General features: G+C 43.7%; 1 non-coding gene across 1 annotated transcript; it reads right to left on the bottom strand.

The window, feature by feature from the left end:
* Positions 1-649: 649 nt before the first annotated feature.
* LOC145343624 (U2 spliceosomal RNA) lies at positions 650-849 on the bottom strand. The gene has a single exon (XR_013886761.1). It is a non-coding gene; the product is annotated as a U2 spliceosomal RNA (small nuclear RNA).
* Between the last annotated feature and the right edge of the window lie 23,554 nt (positions 850-24,403).

Genomic DNA, 24,403 nt, shown 5'->3' on the forward strand with positions numbered 1-24,403 from the left:
TTTGCTTCCTGTTCCGATGCCCCAGATGAAGATGAAAAGCTGCTTCAAGATGGATACACATGTATTTCCTGCACAGAGGCATAGGCAGAAAACTCGCTGAGCTGAACCTTCCCATAGCGGGGCGTGAGGGCGTTTGGAGGTAGGCTGTGCGGCAGGAAAGAAGGGGAACTGCATCATCGGAGCAGCTTCAGTGCAGTCCCACCGCCAAGACAGTTTAGCAGAGGCAGCCTGGGAAGCAGAAAGACAGGCCATACCACAAAGGCAGCCAGCCCATTTGCATATTTAATGCCCCAGTTAGGGTGACTGAGAGGGCTCCAGCTTTTTTCCTGGCAGTGGAGCAGATCTTGCCACTAGCGGAGACCATGAGCTTAATGAAGCCTGCTTCCCTCTGACAGACTGCGGGGAGAGGCATTGGAGCTGGTGGCACCGTGCCCCAAAGAGGGGGCAGTGAGCACAAAAGATGGCGCAGACCCAAAGATGAATCTGGAGGAATTTCCTGTGATCCATGGATCCTGGCAGCATTGTCCTGCTAATTTTTTTTAATACTTTATTCCAATTCAGTCCAATCAAATCCAATTCAGAGTCCCAACAAGTTGAGACATTCCCGATCCAAGCTGACAAGACAGGGCTCTCACCTCCTGTCTTGGGCTTGATCTACATGATCCAAGCTGATTGGAGTAGGTATAGCTCCTTCTCCAAGGCTTGATCTCATTTGCATCTTAGCCAAAAGGCTGAGATGCCGCTTTAAAAAAATTGCTTCAAATGAAGCTAAAATGTAACCTAATGACTTCAACCAAGCGCGGCATGTCGATACTACACTTGATCTTAGCCAAAAGGCCAAGAAGCGTCCTGCTAACTGATTAATTTAATTTCGCCTTCCGAAGGTGCCTAAGATAGGACCTCCTCGTTACCGCCTACCTGCCTCGGCAGTGCCCACTTCTCTGTGGAGCTGCTGAGAATCTGGAGCTCCCAACCCCTTCCCCCAGTTGGACTGACATCATCAGCAGCCCAAGCCCTAATCCTAATTGGATGGCAAGTCCCGGAGTGCCTAATTAAGGGGCTACTTTCTGGGATACAGTGGAGCTGGTCTCACTGCTGGCAAATGTTGACTCAGAACTCCCATTTTGCCTGCATTGCCAAAACCTGTGGAACAACCCTGTTACATCAGCCGCACTCACTTAAACCTGAAGTTTACCTCTAGGCTATTTTGTAAAAAGCAAATTAAATGGAACAAGATAATTCAAGGTGAGGTGCACAAAAATGTGACAATTTAAATGCACTGCCAACAGGAACTTTACTCATAGACAGAACTTAGAATTGGAATAACATGGGACACCAGGATTTTAAATGTAGTCCTGATGAGGGACGCTCCTCACTGCAATTGTGGATTTGCAACTTTGCCCCTCCATCTACTTCTATTGATACAGTCTCACCTGTGTTTCCTTATGGTTGGAAGGAAAATTAAATTTTCACCCTTCAAAAATTATATATATGAGAAAAGAAAGGGTTACATTTGTATAACCCCCTTCATGACCTCAGGGCTTCCCAAAATGCTTTGAATCAATTATGTTCTTTTGAAATGTAAACGCTGCTGTAATGTAGGAAATTGTTAATTTGTGCACAATTAGGTCCCACAGACATGAACGTCATAATGACCGTGTAGTCTGCTTCCAGATTGAGAAATAAATATTGGTCAGGAAGATGGGGAGAGCTCCCCTGCTCTTCAGCGAATGGTGCCATGGGATTTTTTAGGATCTGCCACCTGAGAAGGTAGACAGCTAACAGACTTAGGGTCCCATCCAAAAGATGGCACCATACTTCAGTCAGAAGCTGAGGCTGTTTTACTCAGGGATCTACAGAAATCGCTGGTAAATTTTTTAAACATATATTTTAATAAAGGTTGTTGCGGAGCTACTGCGGTGCCCTGGCAACACTGCAGTATCACAATCGCAGTCCGTCAGTCGCTGTCCAAAAGTCAAAATGGAATCCCATTTGACACATACATTCACACACTTTCAATCGCACACAATTGCTCGAGTCTACTGAAGTGAAATCAAAAAGGTTGTCCTGGTAACATAGCCCCTTTAAGGGGTGATCCTTTGCAGGCCATGTGATCAGGCCACACCCTATGGAGAGGCTGCTTGGGAAACCAGGTCATTCAGAAGTAAGGATACACACTCTGGGACATGGAGGACCTGCAGTTGGAGGCAGAGAGGAGGAGAGAATAGACCTGCGTATGTTGTTCTGACAGACCTTCATCTTGTATGTATACAACATTAGTTAATAAACCTTTTCTTGTTGAAGCCACAAATCACCTCCAAATTAATTACAGACATAATATCAGCAAGTGATGCAGTTAGAACTGAACCATTGCTTTAGACATTCTGTTCCAACATGTAGTACTAAAAGGAAAAGGGGAAATGTCTAAATTTTTATGCAGTGCTTCTTAATTTCCATAAAAAGAAACATATCTTTACTTAGTGGTGTCCCTTTGTCCACATTAGTCTTGTCATAAGTGTGAGTCAAACTCAATCTTGGGACATTTGTTCAGAATTTCCTTTGCTGTGATTTCATCAGTGGGTGCTGATTATGTCCCAGGAGGTCCTGAATGAATCCAATCCCCCATTCTGATATCATTGTCAGAGTAGTTACACACAAAGTGTAGTTCTCCTGGCTGAACAGTCGTTCTAAAGCAATAATGAGAAAATGTCATAGTGCCAAACACTTGCAACATAAATGTACAGATATTTCCTTTTCTAATACTTGACTCAGTAGGAAATTCAGATCAGCACTGCGCCCTTGTAAATCAGTCCAAGGCTACTGCTACACAATTATGAGGAAAAAAAGTATGTTGATTGATTATTTGCTTAAAATTTTAGGATACTTAGCAACAGAAAATAGAACTTGCTTGTTATTGTATTTGGCCCTCTGAGGACACACTTCCAATCAATTTGTTGACGTTTCGAGATTGTTTTTTCATTTTTCAACACTCCGTGAGATCACTTGTATCATCGACAAGTCTGAGGTGAAGAAAGAAAGTCCACGTGGAAGCATGGTGATGGCTTTAAGTGAAAGGTTACAGGGTTCTGTGTTAAATGGCCAGCAGGAATAATTTTTCCCATCTGGCTCGTGCTCACAAGGACATCCGTAAGAGAGCCATACTTCAAGCATTGAATCTGGCTGCTGTGTCCAGCAGCTGAGAGTCATTTCAAAATTGTTCTCCTTTACTTTAAGTAGTTTCATGCTTGGTATTCTGTAGCTACTTTCCAGTTAGCAGAATGTGCAATAAAAGGTCTGTCATATTGCAAAAAAAAGGGAAATAAACAGGGCATTGTAGTTGGATTTAACTTCTTTGTTTCAGGTGGATACATTTATTGAAAATATTTGATCTAAGTTCCAGAAGCATTCAAGGTAATCTCAGACTTCTGCTTGCGTTAATTGGAGATATGACTGACAGGTTGCTGGAATGGAATGTCCATGTATTATTTCATCATGACGTGATTAAGCAGCTCTTTGACAGCTCTGCTAGTTACTCCACTGCGGAGTGCCACACTTGAAGGAGAAAGAACTTTCAGATGCAAAAGGTTCAAGTTAACCAGGATCTTTGGCTCCACAATCCACGGCTGATTGTTTAAATGGAAGAACGATCAGTTTAGTATTTTCCATGAGACAAACAAATCACGTACAGAGCACCTGGGGAATTTAGTTATGTTACATCTGATTGTTATTTTCCAGGCTCCCTGGTAAAAATGTTACAGCAAATTCCCAGTGCTGAATTTCATCGCAAGATCAAACCAAAAATGCAGGTGAATTAAATGTTCATCACAGCTTAGTATGGTTCCTGCTCTGATCGAAAGTGCAAGAAACCACAGAGAGCTGTGAACGTAGCCCAGTCCATCACGCAAACCAGCCTCCGCATCTATTGAATCTGTCTACACTTTCCGCTGCCTCGGAAAAGCAACCAGCATAACTAAGGCCCCACACACCCCGGACATACACTCTTCCACCTTCTTATGTCGGGAAAAAGATGCAGAAGTCTGAGATCATGTAGCAACCAACTCAAGAACAGCTTTTTCCCTGCCACAGTAGGACTTTTGAATGGACCTACCATACGTTAATTTGATCTTTCTCTACACCCGAGCTATGACTCTAACACTACTTTCTACACCCTCTCCTTGAATTCCCCCCATATGTACTCTATGAACAGTATGCTTTGTCTGTATAGCGCAAGAAACAACACTTTTCACTGTACACCAATACATAAGAAAATAATAAACCAAATTAAATCAAATCAATGTGACCAGGTCAAAAGAACTTTGAGCCATAATGAATGCCAGTTCTGGTGAACACATGATGTGGCTGTGGCTTCTGCACAATTGCCTGTGTTCATAAAGTCTACATTTTATGGGTTACTCTTCAGATGCAGCGACTGTGATGTGAAGCTACTGAGTTCTGAGTATTCCTTTAACAGTGCTAATAAAGGTATTGGCTTTCAGTAGCTTTTTTCCTAAGGAGGTATGCTTCCTTTCTAACTAAGCTTACTCTGTTCACTCTTGCGGCACCATTTAAGTTAGAAGATGCCCCCCCCCTTCATCCACCCCCAGAAGGGGCTCCTTAGCCCAGCTGTGCACTCCTCCTTCAGACTCCTTCCGATCAGATTTGCTGTTACTTTTGTTTTAAACCAGTACCATTATTGTGGTACAGCAAGATGGTGGTTCTTCACATTTATTTCTAGATGGGATTCAGCATTCGCTCTCTCACTATCCGTGTGCCAGATTTACACCTCAGTACGCACGCCTTCACCAATAATCAAACCAAAAATTCAGCTCAATCAAAAGCTCATCAGCTCTAAGTGACCAAGTCAAAAGTCCTTTGGATCCCATAGTTGTTGTGGTGGAAATTTCTACCCTCCCCTTTGAAACCATCACCTGTGAAGTTCCCATGCCTCATGTGGACATCCACCCACACCATCTCAAGATTCTGTGATGGTCACCTACAGAGGTGATCCCCTACAGGACAACTTCACATCCCAAACCCATCCACACCACTCATATCTTTCCAATACACAGACTGCAGATGCGACCAGTTACCATCAGCATTCCATCTGCAGCCAAGTATGGAGACAGCCAAGCCCAAAGACAATGACTGCGAGACAGGCCTACACACCAAGCTGTACTTCAAAGCTCTGGAACACACGGGCCTTGCCCCAGCCTCCAGCTGGAGAACGCCTCCTGAAGCATGTCCACTGCATCCTGGACTCTCTCCTATCTCTGACTTCTGACATGGAGACCCACATAGCCCTAGGACTGCCTATGATTTGGGACTCCTTTCCACACCACCAAAGGAGTGTCTGCACTCTGTAACTCCTGACTAAGGACTTGGACGTTCATAGAATTCCCCATTGCTGTGAAGACTAGGAACTGCGGAGTCCATTCTCAAACCACACCCTCACCTTCCCAAGACGTCATGTGATCAATCACTTACATTCCACACTAACAAACCCTCCTCCTATTCTGCAGTCAACATTCATCTGCTTCCAATCAAAAATGTGTTGTCCCTTTGACATCCTTGATAGTCAACGTTTCATGTATTTTTGTCAGGCTCTAGTTACCCACCCCTTGGTCTACCTTCTGCCATCTTTCACGCTCCTTTTCCTCTCTCACAGCCCTTGCAAGCCGTCCTTGTGTTTGTCCTTGCCCCTGCACAGCCCTTAGTGTATTGCTTTGTTGTGTTAGTCATCTTCACTCTCCCCTCACCACCCCGCTGATCCAAATGCTTGCTTCTGAAAGGAGAGTTCTACGTGAGTACCATTGCACAGTTGTGTCCTTGTGGATAATGGTGTCAGCCACTGGAGCAGAGGACCATTGCACAGTTGTGTCCGTGTGAATAATGGTGTCAGTGACTGGAGCAGTGGACCATTGCACACTTGTGTCCTTGTGGATAATGGTGTCAGTCACTGGAGCAGAGGACCATTGCACTCCCCAGCCTCAGCCATAGTATTAGTCAGTGTCTGAAAATGGAGGCCTGTATTAATAGTGCAGCACCGTGTTGTCTTTCTGGACAAGGATGGCAAAAGGCAGGAGCAGACCAACCCTACAGTCACAGTAGTGTGGCTTTCATCGTAAAATAAGTGGTGCAGCGTTAAGGCAGGTACGTTATGTATGTTGCACTCAACTTAAAGTCATAAGCAAACTAAAGTCCAACTTGTGCATGCCACACACTATTCAATGGTTTTGAGACTGGCATAATTTACTGCTGGCTTGACACAAGATTGGAAGTGATGAATAGCTGTTTTAATGAGCACCATGAGATTTAAATGAATGCAAATAACGTTCACCTTACCTGCCAGTGAGATAATCAAGCTGTCATTGGGAGAATTGCAAACCCTCTTTATGCTGACAGATTTCCAACTTTTTGCCTGCCGCTAGATTCCCTGATCTTGTCTGCCGCAAAACCCACTGTGGGCAGGTTGGGAGAATTCTGCCTATAGCTTCATATTGCTGTTGAAAGTAGGATAGTATGCTGGGGAAATGTAGTATAAATGATTAACAGAAGGTATACGCTAATGTATGACAGAGATGATGAAGTATCACTCATATCAGTCAATCATATGTTAAACTCGAGGGGGGGTGTTGTGGAATCATGTTTGGATCAACATGTCTACTTGGTAACCTGTTTAGATGTAGTACTTACAAACAGATGTTCAGCAGATATCAAAGTATGTCTACATTCTATTTACTAACCAAGTCCCAAGTAAGTATTGATGCAGCTTACCTTTTATAATGACTGCACCTTTAAACAGAGAAAGCCCAGGATACATTTTACTCAATGTTTGGTCTGATACGTGGGATTAAAAAGGGCTCCTGGGTGTCCCCAGGCATCTCTGTAAAAACTTGATGTCTGTGTCGAAGAGGCAGTCCCCTCGAAAGCTTGTGAGTATATTATCAAATAAATAGGTTGGACTAAAACCTGGTGTTGTCAGACTTTTTACTGTGTCCCCAGGCTGGCATAGACAAGTTGAACTGCATAGTCTCCTTCTGTGCTGTAACTTTTCTAATGTTCGACTGCTTGCTGTCATGCTACTATCCTCTGTATTGTGAGAAAGTAAAACATTTCCAGACTGCAAGAGAATACTGCTTACAAAAGACTTGAATATAACATTTATGGGGCTTTGTGAAATTCAGTCATAACTTAGTCATTGCATACTTTCAAAACAAAGAAGGAAAATTATTTGGTGTGATATCAGGCATAACGTTCTGATTGTTAAAAGCATAAAAGGATATTGCTCTGTCTCTACAATCAAGTTAAGTCTACATAAATTTTATGTATCGTATCTACACTATCAACCACTACAGATCAGTCTGCTTCAGACAGTTCACAGTTCCTCACAGTTGCCAAGGTAAAAAAAGCAAATGTTGTATATTTTAAATCAAGCTTCTATTGAATTTAGATTTCCTCTATCACTGACACAGCATCAATCATAGAATCATAGATTCATAGGCCGCAATTCTCCCTTTCTGCTGCGCTCATTTTTCAGCATAGTGGGCCAGGAGATTCTTGCATTGACCCGCTCATGGGGGCTCACGCATGCATTCACACCCCGATAGTATGTCTCAGCTCTGGAATTCTGGTGGCGCCAGCTCCACGGTGGAAATCGGGGAGGAGGCACTAAGACCATTTCAATGGTCATTTAAATATAATTTAAATTTCATTAGAGGACTTGGAGACTGAATCTCTCTACCATCCCCCCTCTGGCCCAGAGTGTTTCATTCCAGCAGCGATTACAATAGCTCCCCACTAACGGTGAGCTAGTGCTCCGTGTCCACTGGAGTGAAGGGGGAGAAATCAAGGTCCCCCATACGGCTGGGTAGTGAGGGGATGTGCCCCCTGGACATTGGCACATTGGCAATGTGAGCCCAAGGGGCAAAGTGCCAATGCCTGGGGAATACCTTGGCACAGCCCATCAGGCATATGGCAGTGCCAAGGAGGCAGAGCCTATAGGGGGCAAGGCCTAGGGGGTGAGGTCTGATGGTGCAGGGCCTGGTGGGGCATTTAGTGGAGATGGGAGACCTGCTGCCACTCTGCAGTTGGGATTGGTGGGGGAAGGAACATGGCCAGCAATTGGGGTGGACTGGGGATGTAGGAGTGGGCTAGTCAGCTGGGTGGGAGTTGAGACTCCAGGGAGAGGGGGTGTGGGACTGTGGGTGGGAGAATCGGGGGGGACGGGCAGGAGATCAGGATGGGCCGGGGGGGGAGGGTGGGGAAGGATTTCAGAGCTGGTGCAGAAATGATTGGGGGCCGGTGTTCGGACTGTGGGGTGCAGAGAGCTGGTGATGTCTGGGTCACAGGGTTGGCCAGTGGTCGAGCTGGCCAGAAATTGGGAGGCCGACAGATAGGAACCATTACGCATGCGCTGACAGATCAAAGCATGCGCAGTGCCCTGCTCAGTGCTATGGTGCCAGTCTCCCAGGAGGGAATACACTCACTGAATTTTAATGATATAAACTGGTGACCTCTGCAATGCAGAGTGTGGGAGATTCTTCTCTGAACTCCCACTGATTACTCCAATTTTCATGCAAATTTGACACATAAAAATATTTGGGGAGAATTCTGATCATAGAATCATAGAATCCCTAGAGTACAGAAGAAAACCATTTGACTCAGCAAGTCTGCACTGACAGCAATCCTATATATTCCCATAACCCCATGTATTTACCCTGCTGATCCCCCTGACACTAAGGGGCAATTTACAATAGCCAATCAACCTAACCCACACATCTTTGGACTGTGGGAAGAAACTGGAGCACCTGGAGAAAACCCACACAGACACAGGAAGAACGTGCAAACTCCACACAGACAGTGACCCAAGGCTGGAATTGAATCTGGGTCCCTGGCTCAGTGAGGCAGCAGTGCTAACCACTATGCTGTCATATTTTATTGATTATTTTCTTTTGTTCCCTGCTTCCTTCACCTCACTGTTGGTGACTGTACCAGCATTCTTCCAGGACTTAAACTCTGAAATTCTCTTCTTAAACTTCTCCACCTCAGCATCCATTTTGCAATGTTCCTTAAAGTCTATGTTTTTGTTCTATGTCTCTTTCTTCGGCTCAGTGTGTATCTTTGACTGTGAAGAACCTTGAAATGTTTTAATATCATTGAATGCAAGGTACTGTCCAAGGGAGGCAGTTGGATTGGCATGAGAATGTTTGGGGATGGCTGGATGTCTGGTGGTTAAGGGGGTGATTCTCTGTGGATAATGTTGTCTCATAAGCTTACTGGTAAAGATGCTATAAGTACCTTTTGGTGAAGGCTATCTCAAAATACAACCGGGACGAAGTCCCAGAGAACTGAGGTGGGTCTTTTACTTGACCATCATCACTTGACCATCCCCAAAGACCACTTATGCTCCGTTTCCGGGATGCAGGCCCAACTCCATCCTGCATCCACCCAACCCCCAGAATGAAGATTGCGCCATTTGTCAGCCTTTCTACCGAGGCAGGTGAGGCGAGGCAAATCGGAATATTCCCTAGCTCAAGCAACCCATTTCTGTAGCAAAAATCTGGGCCCTTGTCTAATAACTTCTTTCTGTGATAGACCTGATACCTTAAACATGTAACTGGATGTTAAATCGAGAAGATCTGGATGTTGACCTTTCCACTGACCTCACCACTGTTACATCTATTGGCAGAGAAACTAAACTAACCAGAATAAAGCAGCCTGTAAAACTAGCAGCATGTATAGCTCATGCCTAATTGAGTTTATGGTGCCATCTGAAACCTTGAATAAGTTATTGCTTTGTAATTATATCCAGGTCACCTTGCATTGAAAGTTTGAAAATTGTCCGTACATAAAAAATATATTTGCTGACCAAGAGGATTAAAATCAAAATCAACCCAATACACCTACTACATGGTGCTCTGCAAAGTTGGCTGAACTTTTTTGGCTACATTCGGGCTGGAGTGATCTGTACATTTTTTTTACTGTTTGTTCTTGGGGTGTAAGTGGCACAAAGCTTTATTTTTACGGCCCGTCCCTCATTGCCTTAACGGAATTAAGTCAATTATGCATGAGGAAAAATTTATAAAACACACTTCATATATCTGCTGTTGTTCTAAGCTAATAGCTTGGAATAGAAGTAATGAACAAAATTTTCATTTCCGGGTCTACCCTGCTGTTACAGTGAAATGAAGGCCAAAAACGTGGAAATACTGACGGCAGAATTCTAGGGGAGATTTTGTAGGAGGCAGCCAATTAACTGACTGCCAGGATCCTCTCCAATTCAGGGCAGTAGGTCCCCAAGTCTGGAGAGCCATTAAGAAGCCATTGAGCACTGAACGATTCGCAGGGACCTACTCTTAGGTCAGTGCTGCTGAAGTGTGTAAAAATGTGTGAGGGCACTTCCATTCATCGTCAGCCACAAGTGTAGGATATAAGAATGACCAAAAAATTAGGGCTTGAGACATGAGAGAGGAAGCCCCACGCTGCTGCAGTTGCTGCCATTTATGAGGACAGTGCCTTCCCCATGGAATGGTTCTGATGGCTACCTGACCTGGTCACTGTCAGACAACTACTTGATTACACCTTGTGTTGGCTGGAAAGGTAGACGATATTGGAAGAAGTACTTAAATTAAGGGCTTGAATTGGCTGTCTATCGCATTGGTTATTTGTTGGTAAGCATTCCTGCCATCATACTGCCAACTGCAGAATCCTGTGGAGGATGGGAGCATGTCCTGGAGCCAGCCTGATGGGAATTTCCTCCTTTATCCTCACCTCCAAATCCAACTTGAAAATTTTGATCAACAGAAATAGTGAGCACAATCCTCCCCAACAATCGCAGTTTGGGGCAACCACAAAGAATGCCAACTTGGATAAGACACTGGAGTGTGATCAGCACCTCTGCAACTGTACTGAATCATGTTTTCACGAAAAGCAGGGAGAAACTTAGGAAGTACAATGCCTTATTTCCCTTTCAAGAATATAGGGGGAGGAACTTGTACGTGCTGTAGCGGTTTTTCAAGTGAACGACATCGGCTGTTTCTTCTGACTCTCCCTAAATTCTTAGCTGGTTGATTGTGACTTGCCGCCTGTGAAGCCACATGTAGCCTTGATTTCTTGAATGCAACCAATCCAATGCTGGGTAATCAAAAATTACAGAAGGCCTTCAAACAGGGACTAGGCCCCATAATTGAATAAGCCAATTATTCAATTAATTGGATAATTAATGTAATAATTGTTTCAGGGATCGGCCTTGAACATTAATATTTTACCCCTGTCAGATCCAACTGAGAAAGAGTGTGTGCCTTCATTCTGCTATATTAAAGACTCAGGGAGCCATTGCCAGCCCCAAAAATGGGTAGCCCATGGTCATGTTTCCAGGCCACCATTACTAATCTATTGGATGCTTTAGAAGTATGTTCACCATTTCTTTTATACACCACCTGCAAAAACTTTTTCAACATATATTTAAAGACGAGTTAGCAAATTATACTTAATACATTAACTATGCCTTTATATTATACAGCTTGTAACTAGTTCTTTTCCCCTAGGTGACATTAAAATAATACTTCAGATGTCAAAACAAGAATGCAGAGATACTTAGAGCCCAACATTCTATTTTCCTTTTAATTTTTACATAAGTTAATACTAAATCTATTGTGAAATGTCAATCTGTATTAATTTCAAAATTAGTGAAATTGATAAATGATTTGACCAACTATTTGTCTCAGGGCTTAAACAATTGAATAGGATAGAATTCAGTAAATATAAAATGTTCTTTGATCTCTGGGACGGCATCCTGCTGGGTGGAAGAGAGTATCATGTGGGAATGCTGGCGTTGGACTGGCGTAAACACAGTAAAAAGTCTGACAACAGTATCCCACCTTGCTTCCACTACCTCCAGCAACCTGGCAAGATCAGCATCTGAAAATCAGAAGGCTGTCTTCCTGGAAGCCATTTCTCCCTGCACTGCCTGCCTGTCCGTCCATCCTTAGGGTTTTTATGGAGATCTCCCTTGTTAGGGAAGGGGTTTGGGTGAGTCACGTGCTGATTAGGGCATTCCGTCGAGTTTAGCATGGAGGGAAAGCCAAGTCAACACTTGCAAGTGTACTGATGGATGGGGCGGTGGGTGTGGGGAGGGATTTGTGCTGCTGTGATGTTTGAGGCAGGGGAGAGAGAGAGTCAGTCAGCATCAGGGCCCTGGGGTTAGCGGGGGGGGATGTTGGTGGGGGTGCAGATGGGCGATGAGGGTGCCTTGTGCAAGGGGGTCCGGAGTGGGTGGAGAGTGTGGGATTGGAAGGTAAGGGGGTCCGTAATGTTGGGGGCAGAGGTCTCCAATGTCCAGGTGAGGGGGTGGTGACTCTGTCTGACCTGGGGGTCTTCTGTCAGCAGAGTTGTTTTCTTCCCATAACCTGTGCAAGCACAGTTTGTGGCTCTGATCTGAGTTGTTGGCTGTCTGGTGAATTAAGCCCCGCGCACTGCCTCTCGTGGCTGGAAATGGTCTAGTCCATATTTTCAATGACTGAATGCATATGAATGGGTGTGAAGACTCACCCGAAAAACAGATCAGCAACTCTCCTGTTCTCATGCTAGCTGGAAAAAAATCTTAGAAAATTCCGTCCATCATCCAGGGATGCAGTTTTGTTTCCCCCTTCAAAGAGATAGTAAAAAAAGACCACCTTATCCTGCCTCAAGATCACTCAGTAAGAAATCTCACAGCACCAGGTTAAAGTCCAACACATTTATTTGGTAGCAAAAGCCGATATCCGAAAGCTAGTGGCTTGTGCTACCAAATAAACCTGTTGGACTTTAACCTGGTGTTGTGAGACTTCTTACTGTGTTTACCCCAGCCCAATGCTGGCATCTCCACATCAAGTTCAATCAGACAGAGAAAAGCCATGTAACAATTGAGAAAGAAGCATTTGCGGTAATGTGCACAAAGTTCTCGGATTGCATGATGGGATTATAATTTAAAACTCAAACCAAGCACAAGACTTCAATCCAACCTATCCAGAGGGCAGTGCCAGGGGGCATTGCCGGGACACTGTCTAGCCATGTCCTTCTCCCCCTACGCTCACCTTTACGCCCCCAGGGAACCCCCACAACACTTCCACATCTGGGTAAACCTGTTGTAAGCCATACCAACCTAATGTCACGTTGGTGCAGTTTGAATAAATGATAGAAGGGTTATATATCTGGCGAGGGGAGGTTTTAATAATATGTAAATATATTAAAATGAACGTAAAATCAGATTCACACTTATAATCTGACTTATCACCCATTAGGGTGACGAAATTGGAAGTCACAATCTCTCCAGCAAGTTCCATGACTTCCGAGATTTTGTCAAATTTTGAGCTCCCACTGCCATTCCTGCTGATGGAGTGTGAGGTTGCCCCATCCCCTCTGTTTGTTGTTAGCCAGCCAATTGCCTATCCATACACACAATTACCCCCTACGTCATGGGCTTTTGTTTTCTGCAATAACCTTTGAAAAAATATCACAGGACTTTAAACAAGTACAACATGTCGAATATATCTGAATAATTGAATACTGACAGAAAGGATGGCCAGATTATATTCTGAGCATGCCAACATTACACCAGTACTTGGAACTGAGGAAGCATTTCACAATCAGTGATGATTTCTTAGTTTTTAATAACAGGCCAGTTACCCCTAAAACACTTTTACCATCCCGCTCACCATGGGAATTGGAGGGGGCGAGGGATGGCACATGGGAAGGTCCCTCGATCTCAGGTTTCGGGATGAGCAAGGCCATAAAATCCCACCCTTTGACTTGAGGTGTTCCAAAGAATTCATCAAGGTTGCTAAGGGAAAACACAATGTTGAGCAGGAGCCCAGCAGTCAGCCTGGTGTCCAGGCATCAGTTGTTCCATAGAATAATTAATTTCAAATTGTCTTACATGTGTGCTGAATACCTAATAGCAAAGCAAACCGCTGTTATCCTTCACTTCCCCTTGGGGAGCTGGGAATGGATTTATTTGAGTTTAGCGGCAAAGGGTCCTATTTAACATTTTGATTCTAAGTGCTGGGTGGACTTGAAACTGGGAGTGTTTCAGATCCAACTTTTAGGCCTGTGCTGAGGCGCCCCCATACGCACTCAGCCTGCAAAAATATCAGTGAGTCCCGTGTCTGCATGGGTTTCCTCTGGGTGGATCGGTTTCCTCCCACAGTCCAAAAATGTGCCAGTTGGGTGGATTGGTCCCACTAAATTTTCCTTCAGTGTGCCCGAATAGGTGCTGGAGTGTGGCGACGAGGGAATTTTCATAGTAACTTCATTACAGTGTGAATGTAAGTCTACTTGTGACCAATAAATAAACTTTAACTTTGTGTAGTTTCAAGAAGAAATTAGGTGTAGCTCTTGGGGCTAAAGGGATCAAGGGATACGGGGAGAAGGTGGGATCAGGATATTGAATTTGATGATCATCCATGATCAAACTGAATGGTGGAGCAGGCTCAAAGGACCAAATGGCCCACTCCTTCTCATTTCTATGTTTCTTTGTAATCCTGACACTGACCAGGCAGCTCAGAGATGCTGCATTACATCAACTGAATGTGGAATAATTAGCAAAACAATCCCTATGCCTGTTTTTGGGACCAATTTAGGCCCCCTCAACAAGACAAATGGAGTAGTGTTATGCAGAGGACTGTGGAATGAAGGAGATTTAGGAATGTGAGCATGTCAAAGGCAGTAACAGAGAGAACTATTGTTTAATCTTTGGATTGTTATCAGGGTTATGCTTGGTAAAGATAAGGATTGATAAGATAGAGACTGAATAGATTGGGCCTATACTCGTTAGAGTTTAGAAGGCTGAGGGGGATCTTATTGAGACATATATGATAATGAAGGGGCTAGATAGGGTAGAGGTAGAGAGATTCTTCCTACTTAGAAAGGAAAACAGAACTAGAGGGCGCAGTCTCAAAATAAGGTGGGGGGGGGCAATTTAAAACGGAGTTGAGGAGGAACTTCTTCACTCAAAGGGTGGTGAATCTCTGGAATTCTCTACCCATTGAAGTGGTGGAGGCTACCTCGTTGAATATATTTAGGTCACGGGTAGATAGATTTCTGATAGAGAAGGGAATTAAGGGTTATGGGGAGAAAGCAGGAAAGTGGAACTGATCCACTTCAGATCAGCCATGATTTTATTGAATGACGGGGCAGGCTTGAAGGGCTAGATGGCCTACTCCTGCTCCTATTTCTTATGTTCTTATGGATCAAGATAAGAAATTCCTCCTCATCTCTGTTTCAAAAGATCATCCTTATAGGTTGTGCTGACTAGTTCTAGTTTTTCCTATTATTGGAAACATCTTCTCCACATCCACTCTATACAGGCCTCGCAATATCCTGTAAGCTTCAATAAGATTCCTCTCATCCTTCTAAACTCCAATGAGTACAAATCCAGAGTCCTCAACCATTCCTCATTCCAGCTATCATTCTTGTGAATCTCCTCTAGATCCTTTCCAAAGCCAGCACATCCATCCTTAGCTATGGAGGCCAAAACTGCTCACAATACTTCAAGTGGGGTCTGACCTGAGCCTTTTGCAGCCTCAGAAGCACATCCCTGCTGTTGTATTCTAGCCCTCTTGACATGAATGCAGCTTTGCACTTGCCTTCCTGACTGCCGACTGAACCTGCACGTTAACCTTCAGAGAATCTTGAACAAAGACTCACAAGTCCCTTTGTGTTTCTGATTTTCTAAGCATTTTCCCATTTAGAAAATAGTCTACGCCTCCATTCCCTCTTCCAAAATGCACAACCTCACACTTTTCTACATTATATTCCATCTGCCACTTCTTTGTCCACTCTCCTAGACCCCCTGCTTCCTCATTACTATCTGTCCCTCTACATAAATTTGTATCATCTGCAAACTTAGCAACAGTGCCTTCAGTTCCTTCCTCCAAATCGTTAATATTTACTGTGAAAAATTGTGGTCGCAGCACTGATCCCTGAGGCACACCTCTTTCCACCGGCTGCCATCCTAAAAAGGACCCCTTTATCCCCACTCTCTGCCTTCTGCCAGTCAGCCAATCCTCTATCCATGCCAGGATCTTACCCTTATCACAATGGGCTCTTAACTTATTTAACAGTCTCCTATGCAGCACTTTGTCAAAGGCCTTCTGGAAATCTAAATAAATCATGTCCACTGGACTTCCTTTATCCAACTTCCTTATTACCTCCTGAAAGAACTCTAACAGATTTGTCAAACATGACCTCCCCTTGACAAAGCTGTGCTGACTAAGTCCTACTTTATCATGCACTTCCAAGTACTCCGCAATCTCATCTTTAATAATGGACTCTGAAACCTTGCCAATGACCGAAGTCAGGCTAACTGGCCTATAATTTCCTGACTACTGCCTCCCTCCCTTCTTAAACAGCAATGTTACATTAGCTACTTTCCAGTCACCTGGAACCCTCCCTGTCTCCAGTGATTCCTGAAAAAAAACTACCAATGCCTCCACAATTTCATCAGCTATCTATTTTAGAACCCTGGGTATAGTCCATCCAATTCAGGTGATTTATCCACCTTCACACCTTCTAGTTTCCCCAGAACCTTCTCCTTAGTAATGGCCACTACACTCACCTGCGCCCCCTGACTCTCCTGGAGCTCTGGCGTCCCACTGGTGTCTTCCACCATAAAGACTGATGCAAAGTAACTATTTAGTTTCACTGCCATTGCTTTGTTTCCTATAATTACTTCTCCAGCCTCATTTTCCAATGGTCCAAATTTTTGCCTCCCCCTACCTTTTATGTATTGTAAAAAAAACTCTTCCTATCTTCTTTTATATTACTAGCTAGCTTCCACTCATATTTCATTTTCTCTTGCGTTATTGTTTTTTGGTTGTTCTTTGCTTGCTATTAAAGGCTCCCCAATCCTCTGGCTTCCCACTAATCTTTGCCACTTTGTATGCTTTCTCTTTTGCCTTCCCTCATCAGCCTCGTCTTCCCCTTAGCATTTTTCCTCCTCCTTAGGATGAATTTCTGTTGTGCCTCCTGAATAACCTCCAAAAACTCCTGCCATTGCTGTTCCACTGTCTTTCCTGCTAGGCTCCCTTTCCAATCAACTCTGGCCAGCTCCTCCCTCATGTCTTTGTAGTTACCTTTATTTAACTGCAATACCGTTACATCTGATTCCAGCTTCTCCCTCTCAAACTGCAGAGTAAATTCTATCATATTGTGTCACTGCTCCTAAGGGCTCCTTCACCTTAAGTTCCCTAATCAAGTTTGCCTCATTACACATCACTAAATCCAGAAGTGCCTGTTCCGTAGTAAGCTCTGTCACAAGCTGCTCCAAAAAAAACCAACACTTAGGCATTCCATAAATTCCTTTTCTTGGGATCCACTACTACCTGATTTTTCCAGTCCACCTGCATGTTGAAGTCCCCCGTGATTATTGTAATATTGCCTTTTTCATATTTCTATCTCCTGATTTATTTTTTGCCCCACATCCTAACTACTGCTTATCCTGTTCTGACAAGGAGCTGGAGGTCAGTTTAATGAATTAGATGACAATCACAGTAATGCTGACTTTGGGTTAAAATTAAGGTGACAATGCCTCCTTACAAAGAGCCTGAACAGCCACATAATTCATCATGTTCTGATCTGAATACAATGACTGTCAGGGTTTTGGGAGCAGACTCAACAGTAACTTTTCAATGACAATTGGATATATACTTGAAAGGAACGTTTTGCAAGACTATGGGGAAAGTGCGGGAGTAGAACTAATTGGATAGTTTTTTTTAGAGTCATGATTGTCCAAATGGCCTCCTCCGTACTGTATAATTCTATAATTTTTGTTGAGATTAACTTATAGAGCCAATTCCCTCATTGGGCAATGTTTTTGGTGTTGCTGTATGTGTTGATTGTGAGCCCCCCCTGCCCACCAACTCCGCTGGATTCTACCAGTTGGGAAATGTAATAACTTTTTTAAAACATGGACCTGAAATTTATGGAGAGACAAAGCATGGGGAATGTGAACTGCAGCAACACTTCAAACATTCCACTTCTCAATGGGTTCCAGTAAGAACAATGGAAATGAAAATATTGTGAGTTAATGGTAGTTGGCTACTTGGTTAAGTGTTACGCTGTGCTGCAAAATACTAAGAGACACTTATTTTAGATCTGAGGTGAAAGATCCTGAGAAATAAAGAGGAGAATTGTAGCGAGCGGGGAGGTGGGAAGATGATATCATTAGATATAATGGTGACGGACTGGAACCTCATCACCTTCTCTACTCTGCCAGAATTAAGTTCTTGATGGGAAAACCCATGGTCAACCTTACTCCTTTACTGCATACTGAAGCCCTTAAGTGGCCAATTAATGACCACAGAAGGGCTTCATTCCACGACTGTTGGTACTAACCCTCCTAACTTCCCAAAGCCTGTCCACCATCTACATGGCAAAAATCAGAGTGTGATGGAATACTGCCCACTTGTTTGGATGCGTGCAGCTCCAACAACACTCAAAGAAAACTTGGCATCATTCAAGATGCAGCAACTCGCTTGATTGGCCCCCATCTACAAACATTCATTCCCCCCACCACTGGTGCACAGTGGCAGCAATGTGTACCATCTGCAAGATGCACTGCAGTAACTCAGCAAGGCTCCTGAAACACCACCTTCCAAACCCATGACCACCAGCATCCAGAAGGACAAGGGCAACGGATATATGAAAAGACCACCACCGGCAAGGTCCCCTCCAAGCCACTTGTCATCCTGACCTGCAAATATATTGCTGTTCCTCCACTGTCACTGGGTCAAAATCCTGGATCTCCTTTCCAAAAGCATTGCGGGTGCACCTACAACGCATGGACTGCAGTGATTCAAGGAGGCAGTTCTCCACCACCTTGTTGAGGGAAATTAGAGATAGACAATTAATGCTGGCCGGTGATGCCCACACCCCATGGATGAATAAAAATGTTCTATTTCTTCTTCATTTACCTCAACCCCTCAAATGCTTCTGTACTCTCTCATTGATTTCTCATCCTTGTTGAACAGTAATTTTGTTCTTTCACCGTTACGAAGATCAAGGCCATCATGTTTGGCTCCTTCTGCAAATTCTGTGCCTTTGCCATTTCTTATGTTGAATTAGTGTGCCCAAAATCTCAATACTCTATTGACCCTGAATTGAAATTACTACACCATAGTCACTCTCTGACAAAGGCCATCTATTTCCACCTCTGTAGCATTGTCTGCCTCCACCCCGTCTCAATCATAATAGTTGCTTTTGTTACTCAACTATTCCAATACCTGAAATAAAAGCAAGAAAGGCTGGATAAATGCGACTGATCTGGCACGTTTTGTGCCACATTCACCGTAAGCATAAATATTGAAGCAGGCGCAAAATCTCATGAGACTCGGGAAACAAGATTCTTGCCGGTAAGGATTGGCGTTTACCCCAGTACTGGTTGGCAATGTAGGCCAGACAGAGGCACCTCATTGGCGGGACGGACTCCCCTTATGTGTGGTGGTGAGGTGGGGAAGAGATGTCACCTTTGAAGGGGGGAACTTGCCAGCGAATGGGGAGACTTGCCTGTGAGGAGGAGGGTGACTGTAATACTGCAGGAGGTAGAAGGGAGAGAGTCCTATGTGCAGGAGGAGGGAGTGCCCCAGTACCTTTGTGTTGGGCAGAGGGGAGAACCAGCCCAATAACTGCGGGAAGGGGAGTGCCCTCCCTAAGCAACTTTGTAGTGAGGAGGGAGTAGGGGGGATTGGTCACCTTGATGATTGTGGAGTCCTCTGTGTCCATGGGGACGGGAGGGGAAGTTTAAATTAAATTCAGTGTTGACCAGGGCACCCTTTAAAGGCAGCACCCTGATCTCTGTGGAACTGGCATTATCAATTCTGGCCCTGCCCCGTGAGAATGACATTGTTATCCCTGCATTCAGATTTTTTTTGTCAGAGCGGCTAAAAATTGTGCCAGAATTCTATCGCCCTGCCCGCCATGAAATTGGAGCGGACAAGGGGTGGGCAACGGAAATGTCCGTTAACCCCGGCTAGGAATTTCCAGTCTCGCTCGAGCAAGGCTGTAAAATCCCACCCCTGGTCTGAAAACTTGGCTCTGCATCCGGAATGATAAATGCTGGCTTTCAGTCAGGGCATTACACTCTTTGTGTTAGTCTTTGCAGTCAAAGAAGAGAACAAAATACCTGATATTTCAGGGGAACTGATAAAAATCAAGGATTGGAATTCATTAAAGTTAACATAGACAAGAAAATAGCATTTGGAAAGAAATAGTAAAGACTGATAAATATCCAGGAATTGACGGGTTCCAACAGAGCGTTTTAAAGGCAGGAAGTTAGGGAATTTTAGGTGCTTTGGGTGGCACAGTGGCACAGTAGTTAGTACTGCTGCCTTACAGTGCCAGGGACCTGGGTTCAATTCTCGGCTAACTATCTGTGGAGTTTGCATGTTCTCCCCATGTCTGCATGGGTTTTATCTGGGTGCTCCAGTTTCTTCTCACAGTCCAAAGATGTGCAGGTGAGGAGGATTAGCCATGCTAAATTGCCCCTTAGCATCCAACAATGCGCAGAATAGGTGAATTAGCCATGGTAAATGCATGAGGTTACAAGGATAGACCAGAGGGGAAGTCCTGTGTGGAATGCTCTTTTGGAAAGTCAGTGGAGAGTCAATGGGCTGAATGACCTCTTTCTGCACAGTAGGGATTTTGTGGTTCTATGCTTTAGCCATAATCTTCTGAAGTTCCCTTGATTCAGGTATTGTCCTTTTAGATTTTAAAATTGCAAAAGTAACTCCATTATTGAGTAAAGGTGTGGGACAGAATGCAGGAAATATTAGATCTATTTGTCTAAAATCTGTTCTGGTGAAGTAATTGGAATCCAATATGAAGGCCAGAGTGTCTAAGCACCTTTGAAAAAAAAGGTTTATGATAATGAGACATTATTTTGTAATAGTTACATCATGTCTAATGAACCTAATTACATTTTTTGAACAGCAGTTAGTTATATAGAACCTTAAATATAATAAAATGTACCAAGCCACTTAACAAGAGCATTATGAAACAAAATATGACACTGAGCCACATTAGGTCACATTAGAACATAGAACATAGAACACTACAGCGCAGAACAGGCCCTTCGGCCCACGATGTTGCGCCGACCAGTTAAAAAACAATGACCCACTAACCTAAACCAATCCCTTTTCGTCCATTACCAAAAGTTTGGTCAAAGAGTTAGGTTTTAATGAGTGCCTTCAATGAGGAAAGTATGGTAGAGAAGTGGAGATGTGTAGGGACTAACACCATGTATTCTGACAGTCATTAAGGGGCAGCAAGTAGGTGCGAAATAGCAAAGTTGAGGAAGTAAGCGTTAATAAACAGATGAATGGCCACGGATTTTTTTTAAACTTTATTCCAATTCAGTCCAATTCAGAGTGTCAATAAGTTGAGACATTCCCGATCCAAGCTGACGAGACAGGGCTCTCACCTCCTGTCTTGGGCTTGATCTACATGATCCAAGCTGATTGGAGTAGGTATAGCTCCTGCTCCAAGGCTTGATCTTATTTGCATCTTAGCCAAAAGGCCGAGATGCTGCTTTTAAAAATTTCTTCAAACAACGCTAAAATGTAACCCAATGACCTCAACCAAGTACAGCATGTCGACACTACACTTGATCTTAGCCTAAAGGACAAGAAGCGAAGTAAACAGATGAATGTCCATGGAATTAGTTTACGTGGACATCCAGAAGGCATTTGATGATGCGTTGCTGCAATTAAAACTCATCAAATTAAAAACATATTATTGTGCAGGTTAACAGATTAGTCAGGCATTAGAAGACAGAAAATGGATATGTACTTCACTGGAATTGAAACCCATGCACCAAGATTCTCAGGTCCCACGGAGGCTGGCTTTCCCACGGAGGCTGCGGCAATCCTTTCTAATCTCTAAAACCTCAGTGGGATTGGAAGGTCCTGCCAACGAAAGGGGATGGAAAATTCCACCCATTGAGTTGAAGGCAGATTAGTGACCGCGTCAGGAAATTGGCTGATTGAAAGATACAGAGAGTAGGGATAATAGACAGGTATTCTAACTGACAAGTTGTGACTAAAGTAGTGGGCACAAAGACTTGTGCCGAGGCCTCTTCACCATTTTTAATAAAGACTTACATAATGCAACAGTGAGCCACAAATACGAGTTTGTTGATGACACAAAGACCAGTGGTACAGTAAAATATTGTAAACAGGAGCATAAAATTAAGCGGGAGGACAAAATTGCAGCAAATGGACTTCAACTGAGGTTGTCATTTTGGGCCACGAGAGGAAAAATACATGTCTTTTAAATGGTAAAGGGCGAGAAACACTGAACGTTCAAAGAGATTTAGAGATCCGTGTACACAGATCACTAAATACAGTAATCAGTAAAAATAACTTAAAAAGGTTAATGGAAGATTAACCTTTATAACTTATGCAATAAACTCACTCTGTTTGATTCATTCCTAAATACTGCAGCAGAAACACAATTGCTCATTGCCCCCAGGTCAGGAGAAAGTCATGCAAGTGGCAGCATCACATCCAACTGTCCTGTACATTCTAGCATAGCTACATTACATTAAAACAGTAACTATACATTAAAAAGTTCTTAATTTTCTGTAGAACACTTTGCACCTTGAACCCATAGAAATGCAAGTCTTTCTTTCATTTATCATTCAAGAGATGCAGGAATGGATGATGGGAGTTGTAATAACATTGAAGGTGACTCATTGTGGCTTGAGGTTATAAAGGATTTATCAGCAATGATAAATAGATAAATACAACAAGCGTCTGACAGAACCGAACACACAACTTCTCCACTCCTTCCTGGCTTCAGATGAAGAGCTTTGATGCATGTCTTTGTACCCAATTGGATAAAGTTCCTGCGTTGCCTCTCCATAGCGTCTAGCCCAATCATGTGGCCCTCAGGATTTGCCCCCTTAAAAGGGCCATGCTACCACAGGAGTCAAAATGGGACCGCCTTCAGAGCCAACTGCTTCATCCATTCCTACTCCTGTTGCTGCCCACTCTTTTAGAATGAACACCATTCCCTCCCATCAGGGAAGTGAAGAAATCTTTTAAAAGTCCTCTCCAGCTGATTCCGCCTAAAGCGAGTTGAGTCTGTAGTTCAGAGATTAGAATCCAAGTTTAAACAAATTCTGACCATTTACAAGACACACTTACAGTGGGCTCAAGGCCTTTCTGGGGTTTCACTGCAGATATTCCTGGAGTTGTTACACGCAGCATGTGGACTATAATTCTGTTAGGTAGTCAACAGGAGAAGAAAGAAAGACTTACATTTATATAGCATTTTTCACAACCTCAAGATGTTCTACTGAGCAGCCAATAAAATGCTTTTGAAGTGTAGTCACTAATGATAGTAGCTAATTTGTGTATTGAATGCACCCACAAACTGCAATATAATGACAACCTGATAGTATGTTCTATTAATGCTAACTGAGGGATAAATAGTCACTGGGGATAACTCCCCTTTTTTCTTCAAAATAGTGTAACATCCACTGGAGAGAGCAGAAGGAGTCTTTGTTTAATATCCCATCTGCAAAATGGCACCATTGATAATGCAGCCTTGCACTGGAATGTCAGCCTAGATATTTGTGTTCCAATCTCTGGAGCTGTACTTGAATCAACAACCTTCTGACTCAGACAAGAATGATAGCAACTGGCACACACAGATAACTGCATTTTTAAGGGTAACTAGCTTCTTCACTGTCATCTCCAGGCATTGCTTTTCGTATGCTATGTATAAAATATTGATACTCAGATAGAAGCATTCCTTTAGCTACAGGACCTGTAACGTTCTAATTCCAACTTCACAGATGAAGAAAAATATGAGCTGGCATTCTGCCCAGCAGGTTTCTGCAGTTCCAATTCCTAAGTAGCTTTCCGGTAGTTGACTTTGCAGGCTTGCAAGCAACTCGACCCTACTCGTATGTGCTCTGTGATTCTCCTTGTGCACCCTCCACCACCTGAGGTGCTAGTGTTTACAGCAGCTAGTGTAAGTGGGTCAATGTGTGAACCATAGAAAATTACAGCTCAGAAACAGGGCTTTTGGCCCTTCTTGTCTGTGCCGAACCATTTTTTGCCTAGTCCCACTGACCTGCACTTGGACCATATCCCTCCACACCGTCTCATCCATGTACCTGTCCAAGTTTTTCTTAAATGTTAAAAGTGACCCCGCATTTACCACTTTAACTGGCAGCTCATTCCACACTCCCACCACTCTCTGCGTGAAGAAGCCCACCCTAATATTCCCTTTAAACTTTTCTCCTTTCACCCTTAGCCCATGCCCTCTGGTTTTTTTCTCCCTAGCCTCAGTGGAAAAAGCCTGCTTGCATTCACTCTATCTATACCCATCAAAATCTTATACACCTCTATTAAATCTCCCC

Source organism: Carcharhinus amblyrhynchos, chromosome 5, assembly GCF_965287045.1.
Source record: "Carcharhinus amblyrhynchos chromosome 5, sCarAmb.v2.hapA, whole genome shotgun sequence".
Taxonomy (NCBI): Eukaryota; Metazoa; Chordata; class Chondrichthyes; order Carcharhiniformes; family Carcharhinidae; genus Carcharhinus; species Carcharhinus amblyrhynchos.